Below are 13146 nucleotides of genomic sequence, written 5' to 3' on the forward strand. Positions count from 1 at the left end.
GTATAGGTGTGGGCCAACCATGCAATGTCTGAGTCAGAGAGTCCAATGGGCATGCCCACCGATTTGTCAACATTTATCTTGTACCCCGAGACGCGTTTATACTCGTCGAGCAGAACGAGAAGGTTTGGCACCGAGTCTTTCGGGTTGGTGAGGGTCAGCATGATGTCATCGGCGTAGGCCGAGACTTTAAACTCCTCTGTCGCTATCCTGACACCCCTGATCCCCGGGTGTTCCCTTATGAGCCGCAGTAGCGGTTCCAGCGCTAATATGAATAAGAGGCCGGACAGGGGGCCATCCCTGTCGCGTGCCATTTTTAAGGGCGAAAGGGCGTTGTGTTAAATAGTTTGTTTTTATCCCCCAATCTATATATTTTGCTAGCACAATGTATAGACAGAATTTTATAATCCTTTAAAATTAGCATTAGTTTCCAAATGTTACATGTTCATTTTAAAATAAACTCTGACTGTTTTGTTGTAAAGATGGCCCTCTTAAACTTTTAAGAACGTTTTAAAAATAAAGGGGAAAAACCTACTGAGGGCATTTGATAACAGAAACCCCCAAAATGAATCCCCATATTTGTGTGTTCTTTTGATACCCTATGACCTGTGTGTAAGTCTTATTTTTACTTTTTGAAAAATATTGAAAAGAGGTTAAATCTTGAAGTCTTGCAGTGGTAATGATTAAAACACAGAATTGGCTTTATAGCACTTCCATATAAAGGACTTCATCAGTCCTCGTGTCTGGGCATCAACAGAGATATGTGGTCTAAGCACATTCCAGACATACTGTGCATGTACCAATGGCAGTGCCTGGGTTAAATAATTGACGTGACATTCCAGGTATACTATGTAGGATTGACAAACAGTTTTGAAAAATGCATTTGACTACTGTCTTACATAAATCTTTTGTTCCTTTTTGAATTTCAGTGGAGTTATATAATATAGGAACTTTTACAAAGATTCTATCCTCGTAAAGACTGGAAAGTGATATTGCTGATTTAACCAGAGATTCAGTTTTAGGGTGGTAACAAAAAATGTCACAGGGAAGAGAGATTTCTTCCCATGTCTTTATGGACTGACGGCATCAGATGCTGACCGTTTTTTGGATCTTCCACAAATTTACTTCAGGCTTCCACTATAAAGCGACCACATAATATTTGTTCTGGTTCTGTAAATTCTTTATTTGTAATATTCTGAAATACGAGAAATGCATTGACGCTCACAGTATAGATGTTGCATAAAAAATTCAACCATTTTATTTTTCATAATTTACCACTTAATGGGATACTATGTGCACCAAAACAACGTTAACTTACACAGCCTGCATTCAAACAAAATGTTTTACTTATTCAATCAGATGTAACTTACTTTAAAAGTTTTTATCTCCTGATCTGTAAATTGAACTTTAATCACACACAGGAGGTTCCTGCAGGGCCTTGAAGACTTTTAACCGAGCAGTAGAGAATAAATTCTAAATTAAACATAATGTGCAATAAAGGGAGTTTAAACATTAGATCTCTCTTTACAGGAAGTGTTTAGGAAGGCTGTGTAAATTCATGTCTTAGTCCATCCTTATTGTTAAATGCCTCCTAAGTCTACAATCTAACTTATTTTTTCTTGGTTAAGGGTAACTCTATACCAACCCTGCTGCTAAACATATGCTTACACTAACTTTAACCTATACAGATAATCCTCACCGATCGCGTTCCGTTCTTACGACCTGGTCGTAAAACTAATTGGTTGGTAAGTGAGGATGCATGCAGATCTATGTTCGAAATTTTCCCGAACATAGACTAGCACAGCAGAGCAGGGAATACCTCAAATCTATGTTCGGGGAACGTTCCTCGAACATAGATTAGAGGGATTCCCTGCTCTGGTGCGCTTGTCAGTGTTCGGGGAAGTTTACCCGAACGTAGACATACGTACCAGAGCAGGGAATCCCTCTAATCTATGTTCGGTTGAATATTCCCCAAACATAGACTAGCTCTCTAACGTGGGGAATCCCTACGCTAGAGAGCTGGCCGTAAGTGCGAGCCGTCGTAAAACAGGTAGGTAGTAAACTGAGGACCACCTGTACTAACTTTAACCCTACACTATTCATTACCATAAAACTGCAAAAACCATAACCCAACATCAACCTTTACCTTACCAAAACACTAATTATATCCTACCACTAACCCTACTTCTAATCCTAAGAGTTTGTCTGCTAGTGCCAGCACTAACAGAGGGCTTTTCAAGATAAAACTCCTGCATGCTGTCTATGATAATCACATCGCCCAGTTGACATAACCCTGCACTGTAACGGATCACCAGGCAACCCCGATTGGGTACCTCCGTTAAAGGATGCTCCAAGCAGCCGACACAATAATTATGAGGAAGGAGGCTGGCAATTAGGCTTCTCCATAAGCCAAGGACACGGCAATTTGTCACATAAAATCACAGTTACAAACGGCAGTTTGTAACATATCTCCCCTTTAGGGGGTAGACTAACCAGGTACCTGAACTTCTGTTGGTCAGGGTCTGCGTTAGTCTGGCAACCCACCCACAACAAACAGTTACTGCACCTGGTGATTCCTCTGGTGTGATTGGGCAACACTCTGTGGGGACTTAGGGGGCAGAGACCAGCTGCGCGCTGCCAGCGCTTCTGCTGGGGTAGCCTGGTGGGGACATGGCTGGGGAGGGGAGATATCACTTACCTCCTCCTCCTCCTGGTACTCCTGCGATGGTAGCTGGGGATCTGGACAGGCTGTCCAGCATCCCTGTGGGTCAGGCACAGAGACCACAGTCCCATCTGCGCCGTCTGGAAGATTGGGGTCTCCCCTTGGTAGGGTAAGCTGCCACTGGGGAGAGAGGGTGCTGTGCTCCTCTCCCTGAAACACAGGCTGCCGCTGGAGAGGGAGACTGACTGTCTCCACTCCCGTAACATTGTCCTGCTGCTGGGGAGAGAGACAGTCCCTGAAGGACACACTGCCGCTGGGGATCTGGGTTGGCTTCCCAGCATCCCTGTAGGGCCAGTAGAGAGACCTCGGTCCCATCTCCACCTGCCATCTGGGGGTCTTCCCATGACCAGTCTATGCTGTCTCTTCTGCTGAAGGGTTGTAGGTCTGCGTTTGCCTGGAGGTTAAATGGGGGCTGAATCGAACAGAGCAGGCGTTGGTAGGCCTGCTCCAGTTCCCACTCCATGGTTACCAGGTGCATCATGTCTGGTTTCACCTAATCATCAGTCCAAATCTGCATGTCCCAGAATCAGAACTTCTCCGTTCTGCCGAAAGCAGGCTCCTCCTCCATGGCATCCAGTAGTAGACCAGGACCATCGTACTCGTCCCCCTCAGGCCTGTCGAGCTCCTCCATCTCGGGGGTATGCTGCACTGTGTACCACCAGAGGGCCTGGTAGGTGTCCAGCCAAATCGCCTTCCATACTAGTCTCTTGAGCTCTGTTACCCACTCGTCCAGGGGCTGCTCTCCTAGGAAAATCATTCGTAGAGCCTCTTGCCGCTGATTTTCACTGGGGAGCCTCTCACCTCGCTGACACTGCCCATCCTCCAGGGCTTCGTCCCAAAGTTCCTCTTTGGCGGCCTCCCGGTAGTCCATCATGGCCTCTTCTGATATAGGACCATCCTGCAGGGACAGGAGCTCCTGCAATCTCCAGTGGAACTCCTCTTCCATATTGTAGATAGGGACGCTGCACGATAGCTAGCCCTCTATTGTAAATCTGTAGCGTTACCGGTGTCTCTCTCGCACTAGAACGCCATCCCACCGCTGCCAGCAATGTAACGGATCACCTGGCACCCCGACTGGGTACCTCCGTTGAAGGATGCGCCTAGCGCTTCCTGAGGGATCCAAGCACTCCAGCGACACGATAATCATGAGGAAGGAGGCTGGCAATTAGGCTTCTCCATAAGCCAAGAACACAGGGCAATTTGTCCCATAAATCCCAGTTACAAACGGCAGTTTGTAACAAGCACCACAATCGGTAGGGGGCATGCAGGAAGACCAGGGTCAGGGTTTTTCAGACACTGCGTGCAGTCCAAGAATCACCGCAGCTGAGAGTGATCGCTCAGCCATGGGGGATTTAAATCCTAATTAAATAACTGTATGCAGCATTCATTTGAGCGCTGGGTTCCGCTCACAAGTCAGTCTTGGGCAACAAATGAATTGCCCCAGCTGTCAGAAAGGAACCCCCCAGATATCAATTGGTACCTGGATCTCCTTGTTGTGAGGAAGGATTTAACCCTGCTCACACCAGAACATCGCTTCAAAGTCCAGTATTGTTTGGACCTGATGGAATATCTTAATGTCGTTAAGGGATTAATATAGATTTTTTTGTATTCATTTCAATTTCTTGTCTAAATTATATTAAAAAAAATATATATAAAAAACCTGCTGATCAGAAAAATGGCCATATTAGGGCATTCCTAGCACCAAAGTCACTTCATCTTAAGTATATGATTTTGGAGCATAGATGCTGCCCTACAGTCTTACTAATGAAAACAGGACAGTTTCTGAGAAACATCACTGTTTACATTTTGTAATTTCCACACCTACTAGTGGCTGTCAGACACACAGAGTTTATAGAAGCTTCTGACACAAATATATTCAGTAATTGAAGCAATTCTATGCCTGACCTCAGCCTGCAGCGTATACTGTGTGCGTCCAAGGATAATATATGGATTGGTGGATTGGCGATTTCCGAGAATGTCGTGCCTTCGATACTTCTGTAAGAAGCTTCTGATTGGACAAAAGTAATCAGGATTGATGACTTCACCCAAGAAGGATCTGCTTCAGAAAGGAGCCTCTCCCGGGCTGGATTACAGGTAAGTTTAATTGCAAACTTAACGATTTTTTTTCTTTAATTTAAAAACCAGGAAGGGCCAATAATCTAAGTTAGCATGGTCAACTTGAATTTTAGAAAGATACACACCATAATCACGGATGCTTGCTGTAGTGAATATGGCGCAAGGAGTCTTTGCATGCAGTCCCTTAGGACAGAGATGATTCGCTGAGATCATTGGGAAAAGCCGCCCACTGTGCTCAAAGCCAATCATTGCCTTCTAAGTTTGGGCGAAATGTATGGAAAGAGGAGAACTTGTACACTGCATTCTTTTTTTGTTTTTTTTTTCTCTCTGCTTAACTTTACCCTTTTTACACAGTGGTCTATGTCATCTTTACATCAAAATACAAAAAAACACAGTATCACAATTCTTTTTCTGTAATATCTTATTCATTCTCATGTCCGTACAGTGTTGTTGGGTGTGTGCGTGTTACTGTTGCCAGTTGTGTATAATACCATGGAATTGATTACAATACTATAAATATAGCCGCGGCAGGTATATAGAAGTTCACTCCAGCTGATAACTTGAAGCATTGCCCCTCAGTTGCATATTTTTCTGGAACATGTAAAAGATGAGTTGGTCTGTTTAGATAATTCCTGCCGTTGCATGCAGACTTTTTACTCCCATTCTCTCACAGTTTAGATAGTGATCTGTCCCAATTTCAAACAGTTTGAGCTGAGTCAGCGTGTTGTCTAAAACACGGTATCTCTTACTTTGGTGACAGTGTGAGCTGACCACAAGCTGGTGAGATGCAGCAGTGATAGACCCCAGCCAAAACATCTCCACTTCGATCCACAAAGCACACTGTGAGTTTTGACCACACACCCAGCAGCCTTTTTACTGCATAGAATGCAACTGAAATGGTGGTAAGGGGTTAATACGTAAGAGAAGGGAGTCACTCTATAACAGAAATTTACACGGTTATTTACTTAAGTGATAATTAAAAGTAATTTTAAAGTTATAGCCAAATTAGAAAAATTCTATGCTTTCTACTTGGCGACTTTGCCATAAAATTTTTAATTCTCACTTTGTAAATAAGCCTGCTAATCTAAAGGAATGGACCTGCGTGATCAGTCTAGCTGGTGAACAGGAACCTTTAATATCAAGGGGTTTACTTAGAAAATCTACTTGTGGTGGGTTAGTGGCAGGAAAGATGTTTAAAATAGAACCCGAGAAAGTAACAGTAATGATAAAGGGTGCCGTCTTTGCTCAGAAATGCTTTAGTACTCCCGAAAGCTTGTCATTCCAAAATTCTGTTAGTCCAATAAAAATGGTATTACAAGATACGAATTCCATCTGTTATTTTATGGTGCGGGTGTATATATAAATCTATATGGTGCGGGTGTATATATAAACAATTGGCACCAGTTATCAGTTATCCTTGAAAGGTAAGATGGTATTAGATGGCGTGATAGATGCAGAGTACCAAAAGACAATATTTGTCACTTATAGCTGCTGGTAATAGCATTGTGCTTCGTACTGCTTGCACCAGGCTGTACATCGCTGCGGTATATGCTATAGACATACTCCTCAAGATAACTGGTAATATCTTGTCAGAATTTATACACCCTTCGTGACAAGGCGAATCCTCTTCTATCACAACATACCTAGTACGTTGGTTATTAAGGGCTGAAGTAATTTATGAATATATACATACATATTTAAAATAAAACATATCATGGATATTTGCTTTCTTATTTAAATGACAGGTTAATGGATAAAGGAGCATAGCCTGGGATTGCAGTGGTTAAAGACCCAGCATCCATTATAAGAAGGTTTTTTGTTGGGGCAATGTGTGGCAGTTGCTGTGTGGGCCTGTTTATGGGTCGCCGGTCTCGTTGGCAGTGAAGGGGTGAGGGGTTGTTTATAAATGGTGACTGGGAGCCGCCGGCTGCTGCTGTCAGTTACAACGTGTGCGAATGCTTCATAAGACCAGTCGGCCACTGAGCTGTGCTCAAGGTGGAAACTTTCTCATCGTTATTACCAATACATAGTCCCAGGATGTGAGCAGACTTTGTACATGGATTGTGTATAAATTGTATGACGGGTTTCAGCCTGTTACTGAGTGATCTTATCAGCAGTTTTTTTCTGGGGGAGATATTGTTTAAAATCACCTAGAGATTATCATCTAGTGGTATAATGGGGCACCCTGGCCTCAGGAGCTTACCATCTAGTGGTATACTGGATGAGCCTGTCTCCAGGAGTTCACTATTCTTACTATACTGGACGACTCTGACTTTAGGAACCTTACCTTCTTTTGGTTTACTGGGAGACCCTGTACCTAGGAGCTTGCCATCTTGTGGTGTACTGGGAGACCCTGGACCTATGAGCTTGCCATCTTGTGGTGTACTGGGAGAGCCTGGAACTAGGAGCTTGCCATCTACTGGTGTACTGGGACACACTGGACCTTGGAGCTTGCCATCTTGTGGTTTACTGGGAGACCCTGGACCTAGGAGCTTGCCATCTAGTGGTGTAATGAGAGAGCCTGGAATTACGAGCTTGCCATCTAGTGGTGTACTGAGAGAGCCTGGACCTAGGAGCTTGCCATCTAGTGGTGTACTGAGAGAGGCTGGACCTTGGAGATTACCATCTAGTGGTGTAGTGGGACACACTGGGCCTAGGAGATTACCATCTAGTGGTGTACTGGGACACACTGGGCCTAGGAGATTACCATCTAGTGGTGTACTGGGACACACTGGACCTAGGAGATTACCATCTAGTGGTGTACTGGGACACACTGGACCTAGGAGATTACCATCTAGTGGTGTACTGGGACACACTGGACCTAGGAGATTACCATCTAGTGGTGTACTGGGACACACTGGACCTAGGAGATTACCATCTATTGGTGTACTGGGACACACTGGACATAGGAGATAGTGGTGTACTGGGACACACTGGACATAGGAGATAGTGGTGTACTGGGACACACCCTGACATAGGAGATAGTGGTGTACTGGGACACACCCTGACATAGGAGATAGTGGTGTACTGGGACACACCCTGACATAGGAGATAGTGGTGTACTGGGACACACCCTGACATAGGAGATAGTGGTGTACTGGGACACACCCTGACATAGGAGATAGTGGTGTACTGGGACACACCCTGACATAGGAGATAGTGGTGTACTGGGACACACCCTGACATAGGAGATAGTGGTGTACTGGGACACACCCTGACATAGGAGATAGTGGTGTACTGGGACACACCCTGACATAGGAGATAGTGGTGTACTGGGACACACCCTGACATAGGAGATAGTGGTGTACTGGGACACACCCTGACATAGGAGATAGTGGTGTACTGGGACACACCCTGACATAGGAGATAGTGGTGTACTGGGACACACCCTGACATAGGAGATAGTGGTGTACTGGGACACACCCTGACATAGGAGATAGTGGTGTACTGGGACACACCCTGACATAGGAGATAGTGGTGTACTGGGACACACCCTGACATAGGAGATAGTGGTGTACTGGGACACACCCTGACATAGGAGATAGTGGTGTACTGGGACACACCCTGACATAGGAGATAGTGGTGTACTGGGACACACCCTGACATAGGAGATAGTGGTGTACTGGGACACACCCTGACATAGGAGATAGTGGTGTACTGGGACACACCCTGACATAGGAGATAGTGGTGTACTGGGACACACTGGACATAGGAGATAGTGGTGTACTGGGACACACTGGACATAGGAGATAGTGGTGTACTGGGACACACTGGACATAGGAGCTTGCCATCTAGTGGTGTCCTGAGAGACCCTAGACCTAGGAGCTTGCCATCTAGTGGTGTCCTGAGAGACCCTAGACCTAGGAGCTTGCCATCTAGTGGTGTCCTGAGAGACCCTAGACCTAGGAGCTTGCCATCTAGTGGTGTACTGGGAGACCCTGGATCAAGGAGCTTGTCACTTTGTGGTGTACTGGGAGAGATTGATTATAGGAATTTACCACCTAGTAGTATACCAGCAGACCATAACCCCAGGAGCTTACCACTTAAAGGTGGAATAAAAAGCTTGGTTTAAGGAGCTTGTAGTACAATGGTATGCGCGCCCCTAGTGTGCCCATAGCATAGCCCTTCACTTGGCATATTGCTTTATGTAGTAGCAATATCAATTCTATACAGGTGTGGTTAACACTCACTGGCAAAGTGCATCTGCTGACATTTCCAGTCAATGAATGCAATCCAAATATGGATGGACTTTATATTTCTAATGCAGAGGTATGCAAAGCAGAACTGAGAGCACCAGAGGCAAGATCTCCGCTGGGGACTTTGGATGACCAGATCTGAGTTATAGGGATACTCTACGCACCAAAACAATTTTCGCTTAATGAAGCCGTTTTGGTGTATAGATCATACCCCTACAGTGAATTCTCTGCCATTTAGGAGTTCATTCACTTTTGTTTCTGTTTATACGCCCCTGGCCCCACCTCTCCAACTGTGATTCACACAGCCTTCATGAAACAATTATTTACTTTTAAGATGTGACAGCATAGTATGTTTACTTTAGAAGTTTTTATCTCTTGCTATGTTTCATTGCACTTTAATCACACACAGAAGCCTCCTGCAGGCTATTAACAGAGCAATAGATACAACATTCTAAATTAAACAGACTGCAATAAAGGAAGTTTAAACATTATATCTCTCTTTACAGGAAATGTGTAGAGAGACTGTGCAGGTCACATGCAGAGAGGTGTGGCTAGGACTACATACCAAAGTTTTTTAAAGGATCACTATATCACTACAATACAAACCTTTTTTTTCTAACAGTATGGTGTCCCTGTCCCTAACTGTAGATACCCCACCGTCTGATGATAAAAGAATATAACCCCCCCCCCCTTTTTTTTTTAACGTTTCCTCTTTAGAGTTCCGAGGCTCCCTCGTTGATGACTAGGTCTCCTTCTCCTGTGACATTACAGTGATGGATGGACCTAATGTGGCGAAACTGCAGTGTTTTACATTGCAATGAAGTGGCCTGGGTGCTTATAGTGTCCCTTTAACTCCCAAATGAATGAGAATTGAGTACTTAGGTTTGAGGGGCATAATCTATACACCAAAACTGCTTCATTAAGCTAAAGTTGTTTTCTTGCTTATAACGTCCCTTTAAGCCTCGAAATAAAATAAATATTTCAAATTAAAGATTTCCTAAAAACCTGGACCGGGCATTGCCTAGTAGTGGACAGTTCTAGAATGGAAGGATCTTGAAATTCTGTAATGGACTACTCGTTCACGTTAATATTCATCTTCTGATGAAAATAAATAAACAAAAAGGGAAGGAATAAGAGGGGTCTTTAAATGGCACGAAACATTAACTTATTCTCTGATCTCTGTGTAAAGCTTATACAAAATTCAAATAGACCTCTTACACATAATACCAAGTCAGAGACCAAAATAAAAGTAGATCATGTTTAACACTACAAATAGCATCTTCGTATATGTCTGGTGTATTTCAATCTCATGCCATGCGTTACACATAGGTCACATTTGTGTTATTTACAAAGGTGTTCCTTCTAGAAGACGTTTCGATAGTTACCTAGTAACTGAGGATATTTATTTATAAAATATTTTACCAGGAAAGATACATTGAGATTTCTCTCGTTTTCAAGTATGTCCTGGATCCACAAAACATTGCATTGTTACATTAGGGTACAATAAAATACAAAAACAATATTAATACACAATAAATACAAAATTTAACATTGAACAGGTAGGAAATATATAATCAACCATGACAGGTGCATTCTGTTTTGAGGATATCTGAAAGGACTTTAGGCCTGGGGAAGATTTGAAGGTGTGCGGGAGGTCGTTCCATAGTTGCGGCGCTCTGTAGGAGAAGGAGGATCGGGACGCTTTCTTTTTGTATTGAGGTAGACTAAATAAAGTGCTGGTACTGGATCGGATGTTATAGGAGTTGGAGGAGAGCATTCTGCTCAGGTAGGGTGGGAGCTTCCCAGAAAAGCTCTTAAAGGACCACTCTAGGCACCCAGACCACTTCAGCTTAATGAAGTGGTCTGGGTGCCAGGTCCCTCTAGGATTAACCCTTTTTTTTTTTTTATAAATATAGCCGTTTCAGAGAAACTGCTATGTTTATAATAGGGTTAATCCAGCCTCCAAATCCTCTAGTGACTGTCTCACTGACAGCTGCTAGAGGCGCTTGCGTGATTCTCACTGTGAAAATCACAGTGAGAGCACGCAAGCGTCCATAGGAAAGCATTGTAAATGGTTTCCTATGAGACCGGCTGAATGCGCGCGCAGCTCTTGCCGCGCATGCGCATTCAGCCGAAAGGGAGGATCGGAGGAGGAGAGCTCCCCGCCCGGCGTTGGAATAAAGGTAAGTTTTAACCCTTTCCTCACCATCCAGCCCGGCGGGAGGGGGTCCCTGAGGGTGGGGGCACCCCCAGGGCACTATAGTGCCAGGAAAACAAGTATGTTTTCCTGGCACTATAGTGGTCCTTTACACAAGGCTGGAAAGATGAAGGGTGCACCTGGATTCCAGCGAACGCCAGTTTAGTTCTTTTAGCATGTCACAATGGTGGGTCCTGTAATTACATTGTAGCACAAATCGGCAGAACGAGTTATACAATGTATTGAGTTTATTAATGTGGGATTGCGGTGCAGGTGCATATATTACATCCCCATAATCAATGATTGGCATCAGCATTTGCTGTACAATCTTTTCCTTTACTGAAGGGCTTAGGCAGGATTTGTTTCTGTACAGGGCAGCTAGTTTTGGATAAAGTTTAGATGCAAGCTTTTCTATGTGGAGGCCAAAAGATAGATTGGGGTCTAAAAACATACCCAAGTATTTGAAAGAGTGGACTGCATTCAGTGTGCTATTTGAATTTGTTTTGATGGATAGATGGGAATTGTGCAATTTGTGTAATTTAGGTACTGTTCCAAAGATCATTGTGACAGTTTTGTCAGTGTTTAGGAAGAGTTTGTTTTTTGCAATCCACTTTTCTACCTCTGTGAACTGGTGTTGGAGCACAGCCTCAAGCTGCGGTAGATTGGATTTGCTCGCATAGATTACTGTGTCGTCTGCGTACATGTGTACATTTAGGATTTACAGACATTAGGCAGATCATTTATAAATAATGTGAATAGTAGGGGGGAATAGAATAGAACCCTGGGGAACACCACACGTGACTGGGAGAGGGAGGGAGTTGCTGTCAGAAATGGACACATATTGTGATTGATCCAATACATATGATCATCACCAGGTTAGCGAACGATCACCAATACCTGAGTTTTTGAGTTTGTGCAGTAGAATGTTGTGGTCTACTGTGTCAAAGGCCTTTGCGAAATCAAGGAAAATAGCTCCTGTTAGGTGTCCTTGTTCCATGCCAGCTTGGATGTCATTGCAAACTTTTAAGAGGGCAGTTGTAGTGGAATGATTTGGTTGAAAACCCGATTGATTGGGGTCAGATAGTTAGATTGTTGGTAATACTCACATAGTTGCGTATGCACGCATTTTTGACAATACTGGAAGCAATGATATTGGGCGATAGTTAGAAACCAAAGTAGTGTCACCACTTTTATGGATAGGCACTACTCTTGAAGTCTTCCAAGGTATGGGTATGTATCCAGACACCAAGGATTTGTTAATTATAAAAGTCCTCACGTTCAGCCTTTCACACGTCTGCCGTTCATTCAAAATAAGGTAAAAAAAACAATTTGAAGTGATTTCAACTAAAGGGAAAAATATCATTCTTTAAACTTTCTTCGTTTATACCTTTTGCAGTACTTGGTACAAAAAGATGTACATTATAATGTAATGATAGTATGGTAAAACAGAACAACGCAATAAGTGCACACAAAATCACAGAAGGTGGAGGGGCGGAGCTAAGCGGCCATGCCGAGCGGTCGCACTGAACATGGGCTCCGTACAAAATCGCTCTTAAATCGCTAGTAAACCGTCAAAATCAGCGCAAAACGACGGCGGGGCGACCCGGAGAAGGGAGACCTAGCCCTAAAGAGTCAAGAGCCAAGCAACCAGACCATAATCGGAGGCTCCTACCCGGGGATAGACCTGAGGCCTATCAGAGGCCTACCCAGATAAAGCAAGGGACTGCAGCCTCTCACCTGGAAGTCTCCCCGGAGTACATCTCCCCCCCCCCCCCCCCCCCTGCCGGAGAGGGATATCCCGGCACCTAAAGCGACCACTAAAGCACAGAGGCAACTGTCCTGAGCCAGCACGGCACCAGCAATCGCCAGGGCTCAGAGAAGCAGCTAAGATGGCTGCTCAGCGAAGCACACAAGCCCAATCGACCCTAAACCCTCTCGGGGACTTTGATCGTCTTTGT

At 44.2% G+C, this 13146-nt stretch overlaps 1 protein-coding gene across 2 annotated transcripts in view; it reads left to right on the forward strand.

The window, feature by feature from the left end:
- TMOD4 (tropomodulin 4) overlaps positions 1-13146 on the forward strand; it is a 50103-nt gene that overhangs the window by 12994 nt on the left and 23963 nt on the right. The window contains exon 1 of one of the 2 annotated variants that reach the window (XM_063439691.1): positions 5554-5637. The exons of the other annotated variant lie outside the window; for it this stretch is intronic. The gene's annotated coding sequence lies outside the window, so the exon portion shown is untranslated. Of the gene's footprint in view, positions 1-5553; positions 5638-13146 lie in introns of those variants that run through there. 2 annotated transcript variants of the gene reach the window in all.

This window comes from Pelobates fuscus, chromosome 13 (genome assembly GCF_036172605.1).
Source record: "Pelobates fuscus isolate aPelFus1 chromosome 13, aPelFus1.pri, whole genome shotgun sequence".
NCBI lineage: Eukaryota > Metazoa > Chordata > Amphibia > Anura > Pelobatidae > Pelobates > Pelobates fuscus.